The sequence below is a fragment of the Falco punctatus genome (assembly GCF_963210335.1).
Source record: "Falco punctatus genome assembly, chromosome: 6".
Taxonomy (NCBI): domain Eukaryota; kingdom Metazoa; phylum Chordata; class Aves; order Falconiformes; family Falconidae; genus Falco; species Falco punctatus.
Genome location: NC_137585.1, coordinates 79,829,456 through 79,856,437, shown reverse-complemented (window position 1 = coordinate 79,856,437; position 26,982 = coordinate 79,829,456). Strand labels below are relative to the sequence as shown.

Genomic DNA, 26,982 nt, shown 5'->3' with positions numbered 1-26,982 from the left:
AAGCACATTCACAATGAAGCTCTTTTGCTCTGCCGGCAGAATATCACAGATTCAGAGATCCACAGCACACATACATGAATTGCAAGTTTTTGGAATGGAGAATGAACTCTATAACCATTTACATTTTTCAAATAGGAGATTAAAAACTTGAGACAATGAGCACCATAAAAACATTCACAGAACTTATTTTACAAAAGGGAAAAAAATGAACCGTCAAAAACAGGAAGCTCTTGAAAATGCTTGAATTTGTAACTACTATTCAAATTTAACAATAGACTGTGAGAATGACCTGCCCGGTATAATAGCTATTAGAAATACCAGATACAGAAAGGAAAATCCGCTGCTGAATGACAAATCTATCCTAACAGTGTTCAGCATGTCAGAGGATTCATTTCAGTGTTCGGTTTTGATGATCACTGCCTGCCATCTGCAAAAATCACCTCTTTTCTTCCAGCCTAAAAAACAGCGAACATGATTTTCTTGTTACTCACACCTATGTTGTAGAGGAATATTCCCATTCAAAGTCATTTGAGAGCCACCAGTGTAACTGAAAGGACAAACCAGTTCAGTATGCTTGTAGCTGTAATCAGAATGTATTTATTGGTTTAATGCTGAACGCTCTCATGGTCTCACTGTCATCATTTCTAATCTGCTTGCTCTCTGTGTGTTTAGGCTGTGAACACTTTTGGCATGATACTTTAATTTATCGTGTTTTCAGAGCACTTCACAAAATCTTCGGTTTCTTGATCTTTTACTACCACAGAAAGAAGAAAAATAAATATTGCATGAAGTGGCAAAGAGAAAGCATTGCTTAAAATTGATTTACATCGGTATTTTTAATGTGAATTTTCTAATTTTGGGCCTGTGTTCCTGAACTCACAGGTTCTGAGTCTCATTCTGCTGTTGCATCATGTGTTTTCATAGGCACTTGGATCTGGACTCATACTCCCTCTGCTAGTCACTGAGCAAAGATGACAAGATGAGGACTACACTTGCCGTGAGAACCTTGTGCAATGGAGAAAGGTGAGGAGTGTGCTTGAGTTCTCATGCCTGTCCAAAAGGTCTCTGAGCATGAATCTGAAGAAGTGACTTACACTGTCCTCTACCATAAAACGGATGTAATCACGTTTGTGAGATTTATGTAGTCCAAATTTCTGTTACCAATAGGTAAGTGTAGTCATAATGAGGTCTGAAATTATTCTGATTCTCAGAAGACTGTAATATTGGGAAATTTGACATAGCTGCATAAGCTAAAAATTCTTAAAATTAACAGTAAAAGAATGTTTTGGATCAAAGCTTCTTGGCATATTGTTTTGAAAAATCTTTTTTATTTTTTACTAGGTATTAAAAATTATTTTCAAAATAAAGAGTCTTCAGAATATGCAAACAAAATATTCTGTTTTGAAAGAGGAAATTAGGCTCATCTGAATGTTTTCCTCTTTGAAAATTATTTGATGCAAAACTGATATTTTTTTTAAATATCAGCTTATAAAAACTAAATTATCTGTTGGAAAAAAGTTCTTTTGAAGTCTTTCAGCCTGCTCTATCTAGAAGATTACATTTTATACCATATACAGGGAATAAATCAATTATTGGAAAGCCATGTCAGAGCCACTCTGATAAATTCATGGTGCTGTACCTAAATTTCAATCCATGGGAAAGATAATCCGTTGGAAAAGGATGTTAAGGAATCCAAAATGACAACTCTACTACTGTCATCACTTCAATGTCTGTACATTGCACTGTTTTGCTAGGTCAAACTAATCGGTGTAGCTCAGGCTGTAGATTACCAGTGCCTCTCTGGCTTGCCATCTATCTGTCAACAGACAGATGTCAAACACTTCTCCAGTACGTTAGCAGATTGCCCCTAGGAGCCTATAACCTTCTGCCGGATTGATTTATTTTGGGTGGCTTATTTGAAAGCAATGGAAGTGTTTCCTGGTCCCAAAGCCATATTTCCAACCCCAGAAGGCAATAAATGGGCTTTATGGCACTTTTAAGTAGAAACACTGGCCTGATAGAAATTGTAGGGTTGTGCTAGTATTTGGTACCTGATGAGGGTGGGGGTCCCAGCTCAGCGTGTCTGAGGATGTGTGGTCTGGCTAAGACATCATGAGAGGCATTGCCACCGCCTAGCTCTACACATTTAACATGAGGAGGCTAGTTCTCTAGTTGTCCCAATATTCAGGGAAAGAACATTCACAAAGCAAAGCAGAACAAAAAGTCTAATGTGTTGAGGGGTATGTTACTTGTTGTTCCTTTTATTTTTTTTTTCTTTTCCGGGAGTAAAACAGTGAAGCAAAGTTCAAGGACTACACTTTTGATAATTTGTATACCCACATTTCTTCAGCACAAAATATTTCATTGAAAAATTCCTAATCAGCCCTAGTGAAAATTCAGAGAACATCAGGATAAAAAAAAAAAAAAAAGTGGAACAAATTTCTGCAGCAGGCTTCTCAGCATTCACTGCCTTCAAATTGAAAGAACATTTCTTGCTAAAAGATATTTGATGTTTCATCTCCAATTAATAGGATTCGGTGCAAGAATTATTGGGTAAAATTTGATGGCCTATGCGATGCAGGTCAGATTAAATGATCACAATGGCCCTTGACTTTTGCAGCTGTTAATCTTTCATGAGAGCAAAGTCATAAAAGATAGATAAACTCTCCTAAAAGGGAATTGGAGTCTCTGGAGGACTATTTAAAGGATCACTTGAATTAGCTAATGCAAGAAAAAGATGTTTTCTGATAGAAAGGCTTTAAAACCCCTGGAGTTACATAGATTATTTTTCATTTTGACATAAAGAGAAATTGCATTTTCGTTAAAAAAAAAATGTTTGTTAAAATCCTTCTTGCTTTTCTCCATTTGGGGTGTGGTCAGAAAGGGGAGGAGATTTAATGAGAAAAGGCAACATGAAAATGTTGCAGGGTTTGCTCCTTCACAGTTTTAGAAAACGTTTATCACTCAAAATGCCAATTCCCCGTGGGAGAAAGGTAGAAACGTAGTGTCTCCTCTGGTGTGAGCCGGATTTATAGCCCCCTGTAGGTCGGAGGCAGTCCCTTTGGCCTCCCCATCCCCATCCAGCATGCTCGAGGTGGGGCTTGGGTGGGATGTGCACCAGCAGTGCCCTTAGGGAGTAGGACCAGAGTGATCTGCTCAGGTGGAGGTGACAGTTGGGAAGGTACCACACTGTGTTCAGGATTGGTGCTCTGGTCTTCTGTCCTGCTCACAGTGAGTTGGAGGGGCTGATGGAAACCCGAGGTGATGCCCAGAGCCCTGTAAGCCATGCCCCAAGGAAGAAAGGGGCCTGACCTCAGGGACTGGGCCCAAGAAGTGGAAAGGCTTCACAGGGTTGCCTTTGACTTACTGTGGGATGACCCTGGATGTGGGAGGACTAAAGAAGTTTCCTTCTATTTTAAGTCAAGTCTCAGCAGCAGGACTGGATACCCAAGACAGACTAAGGGAGGTGATGGTGGCACCGAGGCAAATGGAAGAGGTGTGAGGTGTCTTTCTAACAGGCCAGAGCTTTCCTGCTTAGAATGTGCTGGGAGTCAAGGCTGCCAAGGACAGAAGCACCAGAAAATGAAATATGTTCCCAGCCTGTGGACCCTACAGAGGAGGAACTCTGTAGTGTATGAGCTCCAGAGACACCCCCCCGCCCCCCAGGAAACGGATGCAGGGCTTGCAGTGCAACTGCAATATGGTTGGGTTAAGTCAGGATGTGCAGAATGCAAAAAGGAGACCCTGCAATCATTCACTGTCATGTGATGGAGAGGGCTGATGAAACGGAAAATAAGGAGAGAGCACGGGGAAAATCAACACCTGCAATTTCATGTATTTTAAGAGTGCAGGGAAATAATATGAAAAAGTAGTTCTGTTTCTCTGCCAAATGAAAGCAACTGAAAAAGATGGAAAAGTAATGTGATCGTCTCTTCTTGTGATTGTTTTCACAGAAAAGATAGAGCGTTATGTGTGTTTAACAACATAGATTAGTGCTGACAATGAATTGCTGTATAGGGCTGAGAAAGTTTGGGAAGATGAAAAAGAATTAATCAGGGAAAGCTAGACTAGTGGAGAAAGGAATAGAAATATATCAAACTGAGTAGTTGCCAGAGTACACAGGATGTCTATCACTAACTGCTAGGATGCTTCAGCCCTTAAAAATTTTCCTGTTACCTGCAGTTAGGGACTTATGGATTCAGCTGCTGTCCTACTGCTTGTCCCTTTTCATTGTTTATCTGTGCCATGAATTAGACTATAATTTGAATACATATATTGTAATCTAGTAGGGGGCATAGTATGCCATGGAACCTGCAGAGAAACAATGCATCTCTCACGAAAAAATATCTATTAACATCTGGCTCTTGAGATAATTTTCCATCATCTCATGGAATTTTTATAACTCTATTGAAACTCTTTCTGGGGTGATAATTAAAAATCCTGGACGTACTGGTACCTTGCAAACGAGTGCTATATCCTGAGTCGGTGCAAGTGGCAGCAGTGAAACTGCAGCAGCTGGTTCTCACTGAGGATCCTATCTGACTAATACACAATTTGCCAAATAACCATGCCAGAAATGAGTGCAGTGAATGCACGTCACCATCTCTGAGCTCACTTTCTGACAGCTGAGATAGAGTTGGAAGGAATTTTCTTTATGATTGTCCCACCACTGGCCAGGGAGCAGAAATGGACAGCTCATGTTGTAGTCCCACTACCAGCAGCCCTCAGAAATCCCACGGCTGGCTCTGCCAGCTGCTGGCTTATAACCCATACATTGGTTAGGAGGACAGAACTATTCTTCCTTAAGCTCAACATAGCCCAACAATGTGCTTTTGCAGCCCAGAAAGCCAACTGTACCCTGGGCTGCATCAAAAGAAGCATGACCAGTAGGCTGAGGGAAGTGATTCTCCCCCTCTGCTCTCATGAGACCCCACCTGCAGTACTGCATTCAGCTGTGGGGCCCCCGACATAAGAAGGACATGGCCCTGTTGGAACAAGTTCAGAGAAGGGCCATAAAGATGACCAGAGGGCTGGAGCACCTCTCCTAGGAAGACAAGCTGAGAGACTTGGGGTTGTTCAGCCTGGAGAAGAGAAGGCTCCAGGGAGACCTTATAACAGATTTTCAATCCTTAAAGGGGACTTGTAAGAAAGATGGGGACAGACTTTTTAGTAGGGCCTGTAGCGATAGGACAAGGTGTAATGGTTTTAAACTAAAAGAGGGTAGATTTAGATCAGGCATTAGGAAGAAATACTTCACTGTGTGGGTGGTGAGACACTGGAACAGGTTGCCCAGAGAAGCTGTGGATGCCCCATCCCTGGAAGTGCTCAGGGCCAGGCCGGACGGGGCTTGGAGCAACCTGGTCTAGTGGAAGGTGTCCCTGCCCATGGCAGGGGGGTTGGAACCAGATGATCTTTAAGGTCCCTTCCAACCCAAACCACTCTATGATTTTCCAGTTCTTCTTGTGGTCACCAACCACATCATTCCCACCATCATTCTTATTATATGCATGAAGGAATCTGGTGATTTTTCTAATATCTGTGTGTATTTTTCAGTTACTACACAAATAGGGCTTCTCCAGTGAACTGTGGTTAAGGCGTTCTGCTGGCTCATGGGTTGAGCTTTTCCCACAGGGATGTTTAAATTAGATGAAATAAGAAGACACTGTTAAGTGAACAGCTTTTCTTTTCTGCCTGGTTTAAGTTCAGTCTCAGCTACAAGTGCACTCTGGTAAGTGCTCAGCTGCTCGCTGTGGCTCGCATTCCTGCTCTTTGGGTAGCTGACTCACACTCGCCTGCGGAGCCAAGGTGTAGGAATGGTTAGTGAAGGCCGCCAGCTGGACTAGTAGGAAAAACACTTGGGCTTGAGTTTTACAACAAATGGCAAAGCAGCTGAGCTCACAGGGCCTGTTTTATTTTTTGTCCTCAGTTTTCATTGTAGTCTCAGCTGTTGCACTTTCCTTTTGTATGATCATTCATCAAGGTTTGAGTGTCTGTTGCTCTGAAACAGAACTGCCTTGGGCTAACACATGGTGAGATTGGGGAAAAGTCTCCCTCCCCTAAAAATCAAATAATAACTTCAGGGTGAAAGGAAAGAAGAAAACGTATTGTTGGGATTTCTATGCTGCAGTGTCCTTTCCTGGCAGAATATTTACTTCCACTGACCATGTTGCCTCCTTTTGATCAGCACCTCATTCTGCTCTTCCCCACACAATATGGAGGGATGGGGACATGACTGTATGCCTCAGACAGTCTGTCCATCACTTTATTCCGATTTAGAGGTTATTGAAATAAAACACAGAAAAAACAAAGTTCTTCTTCTTCTTCAAGGAGTAGCAAAAGACTGTCCGTGTATTTTTCAGCTGGGCAGGATTTCTGTGAAGTGCTTGTGACAAGGCTCATTCCTCAGAATACTCTTCATAACAGTGTGAAGGCTATGGTATTTCATATATAATCCCTCTCCAGTGATTTGTCTTTCTCCTCTGCAAAGAGAACATTTACTTTCAGACAGTCCTGTATAAATTTTATCTTGGTTAGCATCAGCAAATAAACCCATGGCTTTTTCAGCTAAAACACAGAAGTCTTTACCCCTTATGCTGAAGAGCTGGTAAATTCATAATTTTCCCAGGTTCACATTGTCTGTTACTTGGGAGCAGTTACACACACAGATGTACCAGTGGCTTACACAAATGAAACAAAATTATTGAAACAAGATTCCTGTTCATCAGGAATTTTAGAATATTTCCCTGATTTTGGTATAGGAGTGTGGTTTATAGCGGGTAGAGGCTGAGTGCTCATGACAGAATTGATAAACTGCACATTAGTTATCAAGACTGGCATGATGCTGTTAAAATTGAACACATTATGCAGCCAAAAGAGGTTCCTTTACCTGGCAGAGCATAAATTAATATGTAGATGATCTTCTCATATTTATACAGTGTTTTGCACATGCAGCATTTGGGCCAATAAATTATATTGCTCCAAAACTGACACAATTATTTAGAGATCTTGCTGGGTTATTGATTTTGACAGGTCAGGTACTTCCCAATGGCAATCTGGTTTGGTTGCAAAGAGCGCATGAAAAATCCTGTTATCTTGAAGTCTGTAAGGAACAAAAAGGGCCAGTTTTCTGGGCAGCTGCTCTAAAAGAAGCCTCTTCTGGCATTTCCCTCCATGCCAGACTCTCATTGCTTGCCCGCCTCTCTAATCCTGGCTATTTCTGCTGTATAGACACGGTTTTTGAATATACAATGCCTCCAGCAGTCGATGCCAATGCTTGCCTTGCAGAAGCCTATAACCAAGCTTCTTCCCCCAGCAACAGCTTGCACTTGTTGAGAGCTTGTTTTCATTCTGACAGGTGCTTCTCAGAGTGTAAAGAAGAAATATGCTCAGGATCTGATGGATGTCATCAGATAGCAAAAAAAAAATTTTTTTTTTTAATAAGTAAAGCAGCTCTTTTTCCCATGCTGCTATAATCTGCACATGCACACATATGCTTGAAAATTGTATTAGGGATCAAATCTGCAGGAAAACAATACAGTAGAAAAATCATTTGGCAGGAGTCAGCCTAATAATAAATATCAATAACAACAGTAATGCATAACATCTTATTAATTGATATTGTCATCATATTATTCAGAGTTGGATTTAATTAGCTGCACTTTCTCTTCTTTTGTGTATTGCTCAAGGTAAATGGGTAAAACAGTACTTCATATCTGCTGTTGCTACCTCTTCTGTTTGCTTTACCATGTCCTTTTTCTTTCTGTGCCACTGCCTTCTGCTTGTGCCAAGGCACTAATCTGAACCTTATTAATCATTCTTTTTTCCTGCCATACAATACAACAGTATTGGACTTTGAAATGACAATGCATAAACCTGTGCTGCTTTTTTTCAGTGTGGTCAGTTCTCTCCTTTGCTTTTTCAGCATTAAGTCTGTGGTAGTCTTCTTTCAAATGAGCCCTTGTCATAGATTTCCTGTTTTCCTGTTTTCTCACATGTAGACTTTCATTTGAATTCTTTGTATTCTTTACCAGTGGCTTCACATACATCTGCAGCACTATTCTTGCTCCAAATGTACTTCAACTTTCATCCTACTACTTTTACGGTACAATAAAATGAATCACATATGATGGTTACATAAATCAGTAGCTTAATTCAGTTTGGCATCACACTGATCTCTAGATTTTTCACTACATTTGTAAAAAACAGCTTTTCTGATAGAACATTCTTTGCAGTTAATTTTTTTAAGAACACATTAAGGACTTAAGTCTTCCCCCCCCCCCCCCCCCCCCCCCCCCCCCGCTAAAACCTTCAGCTAAGGTGTGACAACTCTTTATTTTATCACCTTTCTTTTCAATGTCATTGCAATTTTACAATTTTGTGATCTAGAGCATATTCAGAAAGCTAACATTACCCTGTTTCCATTTCATTTGCTCAAGCCAGGAATCTGATATGCCACACTATTTTCCCCTTTCTGTCCTATTTTAATTTGCCAAGCAACCCAAAAGAACCAGCTTGTCTCAACATACTGCTCAAAGACAGGCGAGAAACGAAAGCACCAAGAGTAAGAAACTTCAAGGCTTTTCGCTGGCTTTATCCTTCTCCTAAGTGAGGCCAGACTGTAAGGAGACTTGGTAACTTTTTGGGAGATAATCACACGATGCTAAGACAGCACTTTGCTCGTTGACTTAGGCTGTTATATCCACAATAGCCGTACTGTTGCTGCCTCTGTGCCCCTTGCCCTCTCTCAAAGAGCACGTCTTGAAGGTAGTTCCCAAAGTCTCTACACCAGCACTGCATAAAGCTTGAAGAACATAAAAGCTTGTCACCTTTACAACCTCTCTTGGCTTGGAGAAAACCATGCACCATCAATCAATCATTTCACTGCTAGCGGTAGATTTTATACTGTTACCACTTCTATTGTGAATGTTACTCCAGACTCTCCTCCCTGATCAATTTGTTTTAGTACGGTTTCTGGTTGCTACATATTATACACAGAGACTCAATTTACAGTTCTGCAGAAAGAAAACTATTCCAGCTAAATTTTTGTTTCACAGAACTAGACGATCTTTTTTAGGCCCTTCCAACCCAAACCATCCTATGATTCTATTATTACAACTTTTGTTATTGTTGTTGCTGTTGTATCTGTTGTAGTAAACTTCTCAAGCTTGCTGGAAAGAAACCATGAGGGTGCTTGCATTAACCTTTAGGCCACTTGTCTTTGGGCCTCGTAAACTGAGCTCACTCTTCAGCTTCCCTTGATTCACAGCGCTCTCCTGCTCTTTGCATTTAGAAGCTGGTGCATTGCTTTCTGTTTGCTGCTTCTTGGTGAAAGCTGGGGGCCTCTCACCCATAGCAACCTGGTAGTAATCAGGTGCCAAAGTCATGCATATGACTTGAAGCCCTCCAGCCTGTGTGTGTTATCTGGACTTACAATGCACCTCTTTAGAGTCTTACAATAGCTGAAACAAATAGTAGCCTAAAATTTCTAAACCCTGTACTTTATTTCTCACTCTAGATAACATAAAAGCATGTCACTGTTCAGACAAAGTTGTAACACTGGGCGTAACCTTCTCTGTTACTGGCGGTTTGGGTTCCGTCCTTTCACACTCCTAGGTCTTTTCTACATTCAAGTCAGATTCCTCTATGTGTCTTGTCATCTTGCCTCTGCAAACATAGCCCCCTTGCCAGGCCCTGAGTTTCTTCACATCTCCCAGGGCCTCTCCACAGGCTGAGTTGGGGGCACAGCCCCGCTCCTGCAGAGGCTCATGGCCTTGTCCTGTCAGCCAGCCCTCCTGAGCAGCACGGGCCCACGCTTGGGTCCAGACGTTTAGTTTGGAAACTGGGGTCAGGACAGAAACAATTCTGAAATTTCCAAAGAGTCTTGGAAAAATTGAGTCCAAGACGTTGAGGTCTAGAAAGAAATAAGATTAAAATAATGGAAACTGGAGGAAGATTTCAGTTATTTCTCTTTAGGTCAGCAACTCAACGGTAAACCCACGGTTTATTTCCCATGCCATGGGTCTCTATACATAGCCAAGAAAATGAAATTTGAAATGAACTTAACTAGCATAATTTCATTTCAGCCAGTGAATCACTTTTATCTGCTTACTTATTTTTATGGCTTCCTTCACCACTGTGTATGTAAAACTCTCAAATAATTATGGGTTTGTTGTCACAACACTTCTCCAAGGCAGAGAATTATTATGAGCCTATTGTAACTGGAAAATTGACATGCAGAAAAATTAGCTACTTGCTCAAAGTCAGGTAAGGAGTTTCAAATAGAGACTCAGTCCTACTTCACGGACTTCCATCCCCTATTTGGGCAGGTTTATATACACACACACACACACACACACACACACACACACTTTTGTGCTTTTGAGAGTTTGACAACTCTTAAATGACTGATTAATAGTATTTCATTCATTTATTTTTTAAAAAATTGAACAATTAGTACTACTGACAGACACCCTGAATTGGGATTCTTGGCATGTGAGTCACAAATTACATGTATTATTCAGAGGTTTCACAGGCAGAGATTATGACTGCAGTTTATAACCCTGCTCTCCCAAGGGACATACACTAATTTGTTCTGATGGAATCACCAAGAAAAAAAAAAACCAGGGATTTTTATCCAAACAAATGCTGGGAAGATAGGTGATTTTGGTATCTGAACTTCCTCTATCTTTTTTGTGACTGTTTAGGCTGAATATCTTACTGTGCTCCTCTGCATATTTCTTTATATTTCATTACTTATCGATTGTCATTGTTTTGACAATGATTGAATGTGAAAGGTTGTAATTCTAATAAAAAAGTGGAATGACCTACTTTGTAACCCCATGTTTTTTCATTCAACTACAGACAAAAACATTAAAAAAATATAAACTATTTTTAATATGAAATTTCTGAGTTCTTGAGGAAGGTGACTCACGCCAAACTTAGTAAATGTATGCAGCTGTGCAAATTAATTTAAAATATTTGAATCAAATTAAACACTTTGCTTCATCAGAAAAATGAACGATTTATAGTATTTTAAATAAAACCAAATACAATTAAGTAAAAAATAGGATACCGTTTTGCAGTTCAGCACTGGTAGCTTTACTGTCCAAAGGCTACAGCATTCATTTACAGTGCAGTAGAGAAGATAGAGGTACCTTCTCTAACCAGTTTTAAGTAGCAGTTGCAACTATTTCAGTCTGAAACAGGTTGAAGCTGTTCTGCTTTTTGGAACCATGCAGGGGTAAAAAGGTCTGCAGGTATTCACCTTCTTCCCTATCCATGATGTAAGTGTTTGAGTACAGTGTCATTCTTCCTTTCTTTTTCCGACTGGGACATCCTCACCAGAATTATTTCTAATCAGGTGACTGGAGAATTAACCTAATCTGTGGTGATGTTCTAGTTTTTTTTATTTTTAATAAATAAATGCCAAATTTAGGGTCCCAAATACAGCAAGGTACCTGCCAGGCTGACAACAGAGGTGCTTATCTGTGGATTGACAACCACTTTCATCCATAGGCAACTGTTATTTTTCCCTCCTGTTGTTTCAGTTCACTTCAGATGACTCTCTGAGTATTATCCAGGGACTCTGAGCATGTATGACTGAGGATGCAGAAGAGTTAATTCTAGGAATTAAACATAGCATTGATGAATTATAGAATGACAAATATCTTCCTCATCTCTCTGAAGACAATTTCTTTTAGGTTGTGGTGTGTCTTGGTGGTAAGAGCTGTACTTAAAAAAAAATAATTCTTAGAGCATTAGATAGTTTTGATGAGTTACTAAAATATGCAGTTGGGATGAGTACATTTGGTGAAATCCTGGCCCACTTGCCATCACCAGGAATTTTTTCAGTGACTGTGATGGACTAGAAAATTCATCCATTTCAAGAAATTAAATGAATGAACAACCCCCCCCTTTTTTTGGACACATTTTTCTTGCATAATTTTCAAAATACTGAGCGACCATTTCATTTTGTGAGCCTCTTGGAGTGTATGTTCACCAAGAAGATCCAGATTCAAACCCTGATCTTTATCTCCAAACCCCTGGCTTTCTCTGAACTGGCCTCCTTGGGTTTTCCTTACTGAAAAACCTCTCATCATCATCCAAGCGCATGTCACCCTGGCTCTGGGAGGAACCTCTGGTTACAGCATGTTCTGAAGGCAGCTCATCCAGAGCAGGGTGGGGGTGGAGTGTTTATTTCCATAGTGGCTAATTTCCCAAATGAAGAACCTAATCAACTCCCACGTTGAGTTTATGCCTGTGAATGCAGTAAATGCACGTTATAGGTGTGATAGCAAGGACCCATGGTTCTGAAGAGCAGATGCTGGGGTCGTCCCCGCTCCCCAGCAGCACCTGTTGGACAGGGGTCTGCTGTTGAGTAACCCTTCTGTAGTACAAAGGGAGGTCATACTATTGGGTACATTTTAATTCTTGCTGGTATTAGTCATAGCTTCGGTGACTCATCAATCTGGCTCACAAAGTAAAAGCAGATTTACCCTTTACAGGGTTTGGCAGTTGGCAGATGATTGTTTCCCCTCTGTGAATCAGACTTTTATTTATTTAGTGTAATCAAGAAGGAACTGTCTGTTTTGTGACCTTCTACGTTAGTGAAAGGGAACAAAGGATTTCTCCTTATTATTATTATTTTTTGGCATCATGCAGTTAGCAGAACAATGCAAAACTATGATAAAGGATCGTACTCTGGTTGGCTGACTGCTTGGACTGTAGCTGCATGTCACATTATTATTCCAGTTGGTCTGAATAATTCTTCTACATAAGCAGAAACGGCCATTTTATTAGAAATAAAGTACAAGCCATACTCTTTAGAATCAGTCGGGAAGAATTGCTCCCTTCCAGCAGATACCTAGATTACCATTTAACATGTAAGGCACTGGATGTTCCTCAAATAATTTTGCTAAGCTGCACAAAAACAATAAGAGAGTTTTGCAACATGCCTGGCTACTGGACAGAGTGCATCCTGCCAGATTACAGACATATCTCATGTAAATTACAGGAGGGGGAAAAAACAGAAAGAAGGCAGGGACTGTGGTAAGCAGCTCAAGGACAGTAATCTGAGTAACAGACCTAAAATACATATAGAGACTGTTCAATGACAGTGGAGCTGAAAGAAATCATAAGAAGTTAAGAATAACTAACCAGAAATAATTAATCAGTTACTGCTTCTTGTCCAGATAAGGAGAAAATGCCATTTGGAAAGTTCGTGCAGTTCCTAAACTTTGCATTTTGTTTAAAGAAAATAGCTTCATCAGCGTGAAGCGCTAATTCACTCCCTGGTCCTGGCACTCTGTAGGCATTTTGCTGAGACCTGTAAATGATCTGCAATATGTTCAGGGAGTGCCAACAAACATTATTCATCTCTATGGCTGCATTTGTTGCATAGTTTTCAAAGCTGGTTATTTCTAAATGTTTTTGCTCTCTGTGTTTAGCTAGAGAAAGGTTTCAAATGCAGTGAAAAACCTTGGTGCTCAGTGAAGCTAGGCTGGGTTGAATGACGTGAAACGAAACATCACCAACAGTGAAGTAAAAAAGAGGGCTTTTCTTTTTTTCAAGTTTATTGCAAGAAATTTTCATTAGTGTCCCCTGTGGTAAGCTGTAACAGGGCTCTGTGCCCCAGCCAGGTGGGCTGGCTGCATACAGAGTGCACCTGCCAGGGGTGTGTGTGTGGGGGGTGGTGGTGGGGAGCACGGGCCCCCTTGATGTCCCTCACTGCATTTCTGTGCTGCCACACTGTGAAGGTTGTAAATGTGCTGTTTTACTAAGAGCCTTGGTTGAAGAAGAGCATGTTTGGAAGAAAACATAGAAAACCTCTATTTCATCAAGCTACATACTTGAGAAGGTACATTACGAAGTAATTCATGCTTCTTTTAAATCAAAACTTTCTAGGATGTTAAGAGGCTTCGACTTTGAGATGGGGACAAATCTGTTAGGTAAATACAAAGCATGACTGCCTAATCAGTTTAGTGGGGATGAAGGCATTACAATGAAAGCTCCCATGAACAATTTCTTTATTAAGCAGATCTTGCTAAGATTAAATTACCAAATTGAGAGTGCTTTCCATCAAACAGCATGCTTCACTTAGCAGTGCATGGTCAATGAGTTACAACAAATGATCAAGGGATATTGCAGATTATTCTTCATTGGGATCTATAAGGACGAGATAATCATCTGTGGGGAATGGTTCCAGGGAAGGTGAGTTAGTGATATGTTGAGATCTTTTTTCACCCCTCTATTTTTATCTATTAAGGGAAAGAAAAAATGATGGAAACCATATCTATTGATCTGAATTCAGATACGCATAATTTGACCTGAGAGAAGACTGATTCCATTTCTGCTGAAGCCAGTAGGTTTCTGAACAGATCACAATTCACGCTCAAAGCTATGTGTTTTTGACTTAAGACTTAAAGAAGTGCTTGAAGAACATACTTAAAGCACATTCCCAAATCCTTTACTCTGTCTCTGATAACATGACATACCACTGTGATCACACTTTTAGTGTAGCTTCATCTCAAATACTCCTAAAGTAAATGTTCTTGAATTTCATAATGTGAGCTGTAACACCTTGAAAAAAACAATGATCATGAATACAACTAGACCAAGGAGAAAGTTACTTGCAAGACACACAAGTGTGCTTTGTTCTTCCACTTCCTTTTCTTCAGAAGCATAATACTCCTGAGTCTGTGAGGGTGACGAGACGCTGGGACTGGTTGCCCAGAGAAGCTGTGGATGCCCCATCCTTGGAAACATTCAAGGCCAGGCTTGATGGGGCTTTGAGCAGCCTGGTCTAGTGGAAGGTGTCCTTGCCCATGGCAGGGGGGTCGGAACCAGATGATCTTTAAGGTCCCTTCCAACCCAAACCATTCTACGGTTCTGTGAGGCCCACAGCTGTCAACAGTATGAGAGTAAAAATATTACATGGTATTAGTTGCCTGTTGTGCTAGGCACTGTGTAAAACTACACTAATTGAAGTTAGTAATATTAATGATTTTATTATAGCTTTCAAGATTTTTAGTGTTCTTCAGGCTTTTTTTTCCCATTTTCTTGTGCTACCTGAAAGTCTCAACTATTGTTTAATTAAAAAAAGATATTCTGATACACATGACTATGCAGGAAAACAACATAGAAAGAAGACAGATGTATTTATTTATTTAAATTGTCACAATTTTAAAGTCAGTCTCCAAGTTTATTTGTTCTTGCTCTGGATTTAGGGGACTGCCAATACTAGGAAGAAAGCAGACCTTCTGGCAGGCAAATTCTGTCTACATATACAAGATAAGTAAAGGGTGGAGAGAGTAAACTATTGTTAAGAATGTGGAAATTTTAAGCGTAAGAAGATTAAACTACCAGCACTTCCATCACTTGATTATGCAGATAAGGTCAGTGCCCATGGAAGAGCAGAGGCTGCCTGTGGGAGAGCTGGGAACTGACCCTGGCTGCTCCTCGGGAAGGGAGGAAAGCGGCATCAGGTGTAAATGAAGCGGCACTCACCAGAGCAAAAGCTGAATGAGCTGGAGAGCTTACTACTTCCTTAATGAGCGTCACTGTGAAAAATCACAATGAACTGCCACGAATGTCCATATTCTTGTCTCTAGGTTAAAGGAGGGAGGTGTGAAACAAAGAAAAGCAATTACTGTTTTACAAAATAGTTCAGCTTGGGAACTGCTTGCCACAGGATGCTGTGAATACTAAAAGTTTGCACAGCATTACGGGAGAACTGGGCAAGCCCATGGGCAAGAGATCAGTAAATATAAATATTATATACTGTTATATAGGTCAATAAATATAAATGATATAAATCACCAAATAAAAGCAAACCTGAACGCAACAACCTACCCATATTGATCTCAGGGAAATGAATTTTATTTGAAAATGACTCAAGGCTGAGAATGCATTTCAGTGAAGGATCTTCTGTCTTCCTTGCTCTGACACTTGTAGGCAGTGAGTTGTCATCGCTGCTGGAGACAAGATGTCAGCATAAATGGGTTTTTACTGTGGCCTAGTACAACTATCGCAAGGCCATAATGTTATGAGGGACACTTCTTGACAGCAGCTAAAGATCTAACCCATCAGCTGGTGGAAGTTCTCTTAGATGTTACGTGGGTTTTGTGACTACCAAGTAGTTTCCAGAGACGCCTTTTCCCAGAATCTCTTGGCCTTACAAACAAAGCAATTCTGTGTGGTTCTAACCTCTTAAGACTGTGAGTCACTTGTTGGGATTGCAGCTTATGGAAGGGGTCAAATGCTTCATTAACAAGGGTCCACTGCACCACACTGGAAAATCTTTCTTCCTCAGTATACCCTGGATAGTTCTAAAATCTAAGAAATGGCTTTCTACAAATAAACAACATCTGTGTGTTATCAGTATTATCCATCTTCAGGATGGAACACATTCATTTGGGTAGAGCCTGAAAGCCCTCCCAGGAATATTTGAATCTATTCCACAGGTAAAGCAAACAGATACTTATGCCCCAGCCCTACAACTTACACTGACTGCTGCATTCACAAGGAATCCCAGTGAGCTCTCGGGTCCATACAGGATAACCATACTGCAGGACAGTGCATTACTTTTTGTAATTAGTACAGTATGATTTTTTGATGGGTATACTTCAGTTTTGTCATTTCTTCCTAATGAGAAAATTCAATTTAGATCGACATCTCGGAATGACTTAATATGTACTAAGGGTCTTAAATGAAAAAGCGTTAAGTATCCATGTAAGCTCAGATCAGATATCTAACCTCTCAGGTGAGAAACACAGCTCTTGAAAACAAAGGTGCACCAGCAGATTTCCTTCAAACAATTACATTTCAGTGTGACTCAAAGACCTGGAGCTGATGTAAATAGCTTGGAAGCAAAGTTAACCACACCGTAATCTTATATTAAGAAGAAATATGTGTGAATCTCAATGATTTCTAGAAATATAGTCCAAATTCGTGAAAAAAATAATCTTCACAATATTACTACAAATGAAAATTTTATTTTACATATTGCCAGGTTGAGGGAAAACACAGGAAAGAAAAGATAGGTGACACTTGAATTTTCAGTCTTGATTCAAGAGGGAAGTCTATGATTAAAAAAAAGCTGGAGGATGCAAATCAATCGCTTTCCTGAAGCCATTTTACTCAGGAGTTACTCTTCCTAATAACTAACCATGTGTGAATTGTTCCTTCAGCAGACTGACCTGTGGTTTCACAGAATTTAATCAAACTGTGACTCAAGCTTACACCATAACGTAATTATTTGCCAGCTAAAAAAGAGAAGTGTAGTAAATGGGAAAATCTTACCTTTTTCCCCCCCCATAATCCACTGTGAAAGAGTCAGTAGTTCTTCAGGTTCCCATTTCTAATTCCCTTTGCCTTCTTGACTGCAAGATGTTACTGGCTTTCATTGACTGGTAGTGACCTGTTATGTTTCATTAACTGGTTTCATTACCAGTTTCATTAACTGGTAGTATGTCTGCTCCAAGTGCACTTCTAGCCTCTTGCAAATGCAAAGTAAAATGGGTTTGTAAAAAGTCATGAAGATTGGTTAAGCAACCAGTTTGATTGTATGTTTGTAATGGGCTATAGGACCATGCATACAACCAGTCACTGTGATTTGACTGACACGCAATTAAGATGTGCTAACTTGTGCTTGTGGGAACATATCACTAAAATGCCTTATCTCATACTTCAGCACCTTAAAAAATGTAATGTGTCATGGTTGTGATAAAATTTTTATTTTATTGATACTAAATGTAAATTAAAAATTTAGCCATGTACCAAACGAAAATTTACATCTTCTATCCACATTTTACTCATCCTAGTTTCTTATGATTAAGCTTTCTGTGTCTTCCTTTCAGTACCAAGTGTACTTCCAGAGACAAAGACATTAGTTATTAGAACATTTTTTAGGATTTTTATTAGCATTCAGAGGATCTCTGGACCACACAAGGAGGTCTTTGGCAAACGTCAAATAAAGAGTTTTCCACAACGCTAGGCGGCTGCCTTCTTCAGAATCTTTAGCTTCAGTTATGATCAAATGGTTGTGAAAACACTTTAATATGTAAGAACTAGAGTGCTGTGCTTTTCTGTCTCAACATGTTATTAATTCATTTTTAGCTGAGACTCCACGTCTAGATAAGAGCTCTCCTCCTAACACGCAGTTACCTCTCCCTGCCTGAATTCTTTCCATCAGCGAACTAGGTATAAATTTACCTTTTTCATCACTGTGACTGACAGCAATCTGCAGAATCAGTAATACATAGGGAGAAAGAAATTATTCCTCTCTGACACTTGGTGGCCAAGTGACTTCACCCTTTGTGTAATATTAAAAAAAAGAGTTTAAGAGGCTGATAGCATTTATTTTCTGTTTCTGCTTACATGTGATAACAGGCAGATGCAGACCTTAAATTGTATTTTAAATATATCAACATTTTCAGCTGATAAGTTTTAATGTTTTAAATGTAATCTGTAAAATATGTGGGCTAAATGTGAAATCAGTACAAATTCTGCAGAAATTAATAGATAATTAACCTGAATGACTTGGACTCCCTGGAAGTCAGGGATCTAGTCTAAGCCAGAGCTTCCATCAAGAGAGAGTGAGGAGGAACGTGTGGTTACAATTCAGTCCAATCAGAAATAAATGTCTGAAATAGAATCACCCTCTGGAGGTGCTTACATCCTCTCCTCAGTAACAGGCTGAGCTTTGATGATCAGCATCAGTTTGTCACCTTACTTTTAAGTGGTTAAAATCAGTTGACATGAACTTTATCTTGCCATTATCTATTTCCACCCAACACAGCAAAGCATTTAACAGCAAGCTTATTCTTAAATGTAAGACAGGTGCCATCAATCTTTCTAAGTGTTTTGCTGGAGCATGTCCAGAGTGCTCATCAGTTTGGAGGATCAAACACTGTACCTTTAACAGTGTTTAGGACTTGAAGTTCCTACTGATATCGTTGCTCTGATGTGCAGTTACAGCTTCCAAATCTGAAGGCCAGACTTGAAAGGATTTGTTTATCACTTGTCCATGCTGCTGTCATTACCAGAGGGAAGTGAAGGTGTCGAAAAAGGGCTGGCACATCTCACATCTGGCTGGCTACTGAGCATCTGAAAGTTATTTTCATTGGAGATTTTCTTGAAAAAAGCAGGAATGTTTAGAGCATAGTCACTGAAGTGGGAATAGATTTCACATACAATTATTAAGCCTACTTAGCTTACTTAAGGCATCTGCTGTAGGTGTAATTTAGGACATACAATTTTAGGAATCCAAATTTCCTATGTAGTCCATGGGAGGAGACACTCAGGGGGCCAGTGGGAACACCAGAGTTAGCTGCCCGCAATTGCCAGTGTTATCCATTTTGCTATTTAATTGCAACATTAATGCCTGGTTGTTTCTTGGCAAGGTATAAAGTGTACATGGAAAAATAAGATATTGCAAGAACACAGAGCACCTTTTTGAGGCCATTTAACTCCCCTGTAAATTGGCAAGCAAACCCTGCTGTCACTGAAGTCTTGTGTCTAAGCAGTGCAAACATGCTCTTCACTTGGTATTTACCATATTTTACAGTACGATTTCACAGCAATCTACATAAGTGGCCTGCATCAACTGTATTGCAGTTTGAGTATAAGAGGTTAAACTCTTATTTGTATACATATCACAGAGATAAAATAGAAGTGACTTAACAATGTTATGCCTTGGCTTTCAACGTGGTGAGTAGCATGTTATCATCCTGCCAAAACAAACATGTTGAATTTGTGACAAATTTCCAGAGAAATAGATTTGGACTCACTTAGCCACCCAGCTTAGGTTCCAAAATGACCTGAAAGAGCAAAATACTTCTCTCGCCTACATTACTGTTGTTTTAGGCCAAGGAGAGGATTGGCTTAAGCACCTCTGCTATGACTTTCATTATACTGCTTGACTTATTACAAATCTAGTCAAAACAAAGGAAAGAAAACATTTCAGATTTTGAAGACTATTACATACTGACTTATTTACAACTTATATAAAATGGGACTTTGCATTTGCTTCTTCAACTCCAGTTGCCACAATACGTGTTTGGCAGTGCTGCCCATCCAAGATGACTCATGATTTTTGTGAGGCTCCACTGCAAATAGCTTCATTCTGAGAAATGTCTAAGATAGTGGCCTAGACCTTTACTCTCCCACCCATGGCAGGAAGCAAAATATCTGCTTGAGTTGGCAGATGCTGACTGGTCAGCATGCTAGAGAAGTGCACCAGCAAACAAGAAACTTCACGTGGGATGGAGCAGTTTCTACACTTGTATCACTTCCTTACATGAAGGGGAAAGGAAATTACCACCTTGGTCCATGTTGACGTGACGCATTGTTTATTAGTTCAAGTGACTTTATCCTGACATGCTTATTAAGGTAAAATGCGGATGTCGGTATTTCTGATAATTCTCAGACTTGCCAGTTTTACAGACCACTCTGGTCTTGAAAGCTGAGTGAGCTCTGAATTCAAACACATCTAACAAACAGCCACCTCCACCACTCTGAATGAATGACTGGGAGCAAAGGAGATGTGCTGCTGTTACCTGCAGGACACTTCCACCATCTCAGGTGTGGCATTAGTAGCAAAAATGTAATAAATGACATGTCAAAGACTATCTGTTTGTGATATACTGTTCTTAACAAGTTCTGCATACAGCTCTGGCCTCTCACAAGAGAGAAAGAAGTTCTTGCTGTAGTAGGAGGGTTACAGTCTTATGTCAAAACTGAAATTCAGTGGTTTGGATTTTCTCATCCCTTCTGACACCAGAGCCATCAGACTTGAGCATCCCATAAATCTGGGCCTTTGAATCAGACTGAAACACAGATCTTCAGATGTTTGCTTCTATGCCTACATATCAGAAGACATGATCTAAAGCATGACCTCAGAAACTTGCAGAAACAGCAGTTCAGCTGTTTCCTTTTCACCGGCCCATCATCTGTATGTGATGGTGGTGACATTGCTGAGGGACTATAAAGACAATCTGATGTCAGGTCATGTCTAGGCTGCTAAATAAAAAAGACCAGCAGCAGAGGTAAAGCACTTGTCTCCTTATCATCCACGCTTTTCAACGTTTTTTTCCTTGTTCTGTTTTGCCATCTTCTCATAGCTCTTTCCTTGTCAACACCTAGTGCAGTCTGGCAGACTAAGAGACACTTCATTTTGGGGACCCAAAAGCAACGTTTTCCAAAGGAAACACTTTTGGCTTCTTCCCCGCACAGTTTTCTACTATTATTCACCAGACTTTGCATCATCACTTATGTCCAAAGGGTCTCATGCTACTTTTCCAGGCGTGTAGTGCATACAGCTTCAATGTCATGCTCTAAGCAAGCTGCTGCACAGGCCCGACAGCAAGAACGTCTAGCAAGCTTCTATTTAACACAAGAGCCACTGTCAGCTGCACGTAGACATTCTGGACAATGAGCTTTTTGGCTGTTTGTCCTTAATAAAGCAAATTCTGTCCCCACAACAACTTCCGAGTTAAGCCCAAAAGAACGAAGTCCCTCCTAGACCTGAGTACTGTCAGGCAGTTACCTTGGCTGCAGAGTGGTACCTGTGTGCAGCTGGCCAGGTCTCATGTCTGTGTCTCCCCTTCTGACAGTTGTTCTTGCAGGGATCAGTGTTACCACCAGCAGAGGTGATGGCATTGGCTCGGTGTAAAAGAGCTGTGCTTAAACATGTTATACCTTCATATTTCTTGTCCGTTTTACGTGAAGTACAGAATCGTCTGAAAATAATTTGCTAGACGAGCTTGTTCAGATCTACCATTGCTTCATCTATGGATGACAGCCCTATCCATATTCATGTAAAGTGAAGGATATGGGGGTAGCTCATGGGGTGGGGCTTTGACATTCCTCAGAGGCTTCTAATTCCTGTCCTGTTACAGGAGTCTCTAGGGGACCCCTCCCACAAAGCTCCCCCCTCTTATTACCTCTGCTAACGGGACTGAGACCTGTGTACCACCTCGTAGAATGAATGCTGGCAGGCTCCTTCAAGATGGGAGTCTTAAATTCCACATCCTATTCCCTTCCCCCAGATCTCTGACAGGGGGAACCTGTTCTTATCAGTTTGAAAGATGAAGAACTTGCAGATACAACCTTTCCAGCACAGATCTACTCACCCCACAGATGCTCTCTGAATCGTTAGCAGTAATAGTGCCGCCATACCAAACGATACTTAGAATCAGGCAATCTTAACGAGACCATTTTAGATTATTTGGGATTAAAGGATGTTGAGGTTTTTAAAATGTATTTTATTTCTAAATTATTTAAAATGTTGTCTTATGGTAAGTAAATTAATAGCTGGACCTAACTCAGTGTACAAGTTCAGCTGGCTGAACTAAGTAGTGAGTTACCTGCAGCAACAGCACCAAGATATTTCTGAAATACAAGTAACGACACCCTGAGCCAAGATTCAGAGCACGGGAGCTGAGAAGCAGGATAGGAAGGGAGCCTCAAGGCCCGTGCGCAATGACCAGGCAATGCTGGCCAAGAAAACCTCCCTACTGGGTTCGGTGAAACTGGAATGTTGAGAACGCAGGCAATCACCTAGAGTAGAGCGTTTACCACCTTCCACCTTTAAATTATTTTAAATTTATTAATTGGCTCCAGAAGATTCCAGAAACATTAGTGCTTCCACCCTCATTTAAAAAATAACACCACAGAATTAGAAAAGGTAATGGCTTTCTGTAAGTGGGTAGCAGTGAAGGGAAGAAAAGCCAGCCCCAAAATGATACCTCAGGAGTTCTGGTCCTTCATGAACACCATTAATTTTGTAACTCCCACTGAAATAAGTGTGGTATTATTATCTTTCCCCAGAATTGCATTACTGTAATTCTAACGAAACCCATTAATTAATGAACTGATTAACTAACATAAGCATGCTTGAAATTCAGAATTTCCTATCCTCTGTGGACTTCACACTTTATACTACATAATTGCTTTTCTGACATAATCAGAGCTGGCAAAAATGTTACTGAATTTGATCCTACAATTTTGTTTTTCCCTCTACATCTTCCACCATAAGTAGTTTCCAGCACAAGACCAGTGTTTCCTCCAAACCACTTGCAATACAGCCGGTACTGCACCTTTTTATTGCTAAGTCAAGACAAATCCTCAGTCTAGGGTATTAAATTTGGGTCAAGTTTGGATGCAGCGCAGCCCCATCCTACTCTGGAACAGAGTGTGCCTTCCAAGTCTGGTCAGATGCACGTTGTACAACTGTGCCTGAAGGCAAGTGGCAGTGGTTTACATTAAGAGCAGAACTGGGCTTGGGAAAGTGAGTTCAACCAGCATGAGAATAATGCTTCTTTCTTTAGCCATCTCCAGGCTCCACCCCGTTTCTCAAAATTGCTGAACTATTTACAAATGTTTAAGAGAACCTCTGTGTTATTAGAAGAATGTTTACACTGCCATGCATTTCAGATGCAGGCAGAGCTACACAACCAAGGCCCACCCCCCAGACAAGAGCTGCACTGTATTATGAAAATATGTGCTGGTTCTACTCTCCACTACCATACAAGGCAGCTCTGCATTCCGGCTGGTAACCTTTTATTGCCTCCTAAGTTTTCCAGATCACTGCCAGATTTCTTGAACTTTATGGAATGATTACAGGCTTCATAAATATAAACCTCAGATTCTGTTTAGCAGTTTTGCATGGGAATGCCAAAATGAGGAAAATAGAAAAGTATTTCGGAAAAGACTATTAAGACCATTTGTGTTAGTTAGAAAGTTTACAGTTTCAATAAACTTCACCAGTTAGAGTGAACCAAGCCTCAAAATATCAGTGATGTTGCTATTACACCCACCTTATGTAGGATGTTAGCTGAGGAACAGAGTGCCCATGGAATTTAGACAACATCCTGTTGCATTCAGCAGAGGACTGGACTTAGATGTTTCTGCTTTGCAGTCACAGCCTGCAGTCTACTACTAAACCAAGCTGACTCCTGATGCCTTTAGACAGGAAGAAAGTGTTACACAAAAAACATTCCAAACAACTTATATTGATACCCTCCATGCATTATGATTAATTTAGAAGGGGACAAGAGTCCACTTGTTTGCTGTAAATAAGAAATTTGTAGAGGAACATTCAGTTTTAGTGATAATTTCCTCAACATATTTAAAAAAGAAAAAAGAAAAAAGAAAAGAAAGAAGTGGTGGAATAGATGCAAGTCCACAAAAGCAGCCTGAAAAACTCTGAATGCATATCATAGAGTTTTCAAACTGAAAAACGTGCATTGAATTCCTGGAATGCGAGAGATGCTGTTTGTATTCTGCCCACAATGTTCTGGCTGCTTATTCTGGAAGGTCATTAAAATGTTTTCTAAGAACTGATGAGCTGTTTACTGATTTTATTTTTACTGATTATTCTTGATTTCTGTCCTGAACACACTTTCAAAGTTATTAATTAAAAATGCCTCACAGCTTGTTTCAACCAGAACTTTAAGCTTTGTTGGGTTTTTTTAAATGTATTTTCTTTGATGAATATCTACACCCAACTGAGGAAAGTTGAGCCTCAATAGCTTCCATTGACTCAAATTCCTACAAAATCTCAGTCTTTTCTTTGCATGTGGAGACCACATAAAGGTGTCAGTACCTAAAACTTAGCTGTCAGAACTTGTCATTTTTAGGTCCAGAATTTGAAATGCAGAAAAGGTTCATGCCAGAATAACCAGCATGCTGAACAGAGAGTCACCCCACCAAAACACACCGGTAGGAAAAGCTGAAAATTCTCAACACGGATTTTTCAGCCTGTTCTGAAGCTTTCTAGTGTCAGATTGAAATGGGTGCAGACCACACTGAAGTGCTAGTTAAGGTACTTTCGGAAAGACTCTTCAGACTGAGTCACGTGTGGATGCATTTTCAGTGTAGGAGGTGCATGTGAGAAAGCGACAGATGAGTCTCTTCTGTAACCTCAGCCAAATTTGGCAGAGGGATGGACATCTAATATTAAGTTCCCACAAGTTTTTGGAAACTTGCAAAACAAGTTTTGTCTGTTAATGCTGAGCCTCTGCCTCTAAAAGACAAGAGACATTTCACACGGGCAAATGACATCTAATGAATTCCCTGACCATGGGAAATGCTTTAGTCAGAGTGTATGTATTAAACAGCAGAAAAACCTCAGACTGAAGTTCTTGCCTGTATGGAGTCTCTGCTGCCTAGTCAAATGCAGATGAGGATAGAAGTCGTAAATACATTTATAAGTATGGTTTCCCAATTAAATTCTCTTAAGTCTGTAAGGGATAAACTCCTGCTGCAGCTTAATATAATACTACTAGACTGCCAATTAATCACAAAACCACGGGGAGCTAACCTGCTTTGGTTCAAGTACTCGGGAATGCTTCTTCCCAGTCCCAGGATCCAGCTGCACCTCTTTACTAGGGGATCTGGGTTTAATTTGGGAAAACACAACGAAGCAATGATCTCAGCTAGAGGGAGAAATAGCACCTGGTGGGTACAATTTTGTGACATGCAATAGCGAAAACCAGAGCAGGCTATGTGGTATAAAGAACTCAGTTGCCCCCATTGTTGGAACAAGCAGGTTGTTCACTATAACTTGGCTGGACAAGGCCCTGAGCAACTTGGTATTACCCATGAAGTCTGCCCTGCTTTCAGCCGGGCATTGGACTAGATGAACTGCAGAGGTCTCTCTTCAGTTTAAATCTTTCTGGGATGTTATGAGCCCTCAAACCCTGAATTGACAGTTAAAAGAAAGGTGATTGTTTCGCTGTTATTTTGCTTAACTTTTATTAGTGCATAAACACTTGGCCTGGATGCCCTTAGGTTTTGGAAAAGTTTAAATTGACATCAGTGTTCTGCTTGTTTGGGAACATAGGGATCGACTCAGACTTTTCAAAGTATCTTCTCTTGCTATCCCTGTGTTTCACTTCTGATCTGATTCTGAGGAATCAGATCTGCTTCCTAGGAAGTGCCAGGTTCAGACAGCAGACTTCAGCATAGAACATTAGCTTATTATCATACAAAAAACATTTTGCTTTTTTATTTAAATGGGGCACAACTTTAATCATATCATAATCATGCATCATTAGGAGTGTGGACTACTGCTGAAGAACAACCTTTGCTCACCACCTGTCCTCTTCTCCTTATCTTGCAACCTTGATTATTGCAGGCTTTCCCTAAGCTCATGGTCTGTTTTCTACCCATAGCAATTAAATGGCATCATCAACTTTCCTTCTTTTTCCCTTCGCCACCTTAAGTTTTCTACTTTTTCATACTAAGTCATAATTATTCCAGGGTGCCTCCATGATTCAGCATTATTTCCCCTGGCTTATTTCACTTTTATTCCCCCTTTTCCTACTCACGTGCATCCTAAAATACCTCCCTTGTGCTTCCTCCTCCTATCTAAACTCATGATCACGCTGTTTTCGACTCCTGCACAGACTCCTGGACTTACATCCCCTTCCTCATTTTATTCCTTTCTTAAAACCTTCAGAACATCTCTTCTCTTTCAGTTCAAAACTTTTTTTTTTTTTTTCCCTGCGGAGTATTTCCCAGGGTCTTGCCTTGTGGATGCAGCACGTGTGCTCAGCGTTGCACAGACGGCATCTGCTGGGTAACTGCAGAACATCATGGGACTGCTCTCAGGTCTTGATTCATGTAAATAACTCTTCCAGGGCAACCAATAAATAATCTTGATATTTTATTGTGATGCTATATTTTTTTAACAAATGAGAAGTTAACAAATATATGAAGCTTGACTATTTTCTCATAAACCGGGTGCAAAAGTTTTCTTAAAAAACGCTAGGCTTGAAGCCAAATCTGAACAATGCTGGGCTTAAACTGTAGCAGAAACGTTCTCTGATTTGGGTCATTTTTTCACTTGTTTAGAGGGGAGGCAGCTGGGGAAACCCCGATCTGTTACATTTTATTGTGATTGCTCATAGCAGTCACAAAACCCAGCACTGCTGCGCTGGTGGTGGCACAGGGCAGCAGGTACACCTAGGTGCTCACCAG

At 40.4% G+C, this 26,982-nt stretch overlaps 1 long non-coding RNA gene across 1 annotated transcript in view; it reads left to right on the top strand.

Moving 5' to 3' along the window:
* LOC308065279 overlaps positions 1 to 26,671 on the top strand; it is a 42,184-nt gene extending 15,513 nt beyond the window's left edge. The window contains exon 2 of the long non-coding RNA XR_013928728.1: positions 925 to 26,671. This is a non-coding gene — a long non-coding RNA (uncharacterized lncRNA). The remainder of the gene's footprint in view (positions 1 to 924) is intronic.
* The last annotated feature ends 311 nt before the right edge of the window (positions 26,672 to 26,982 follow it).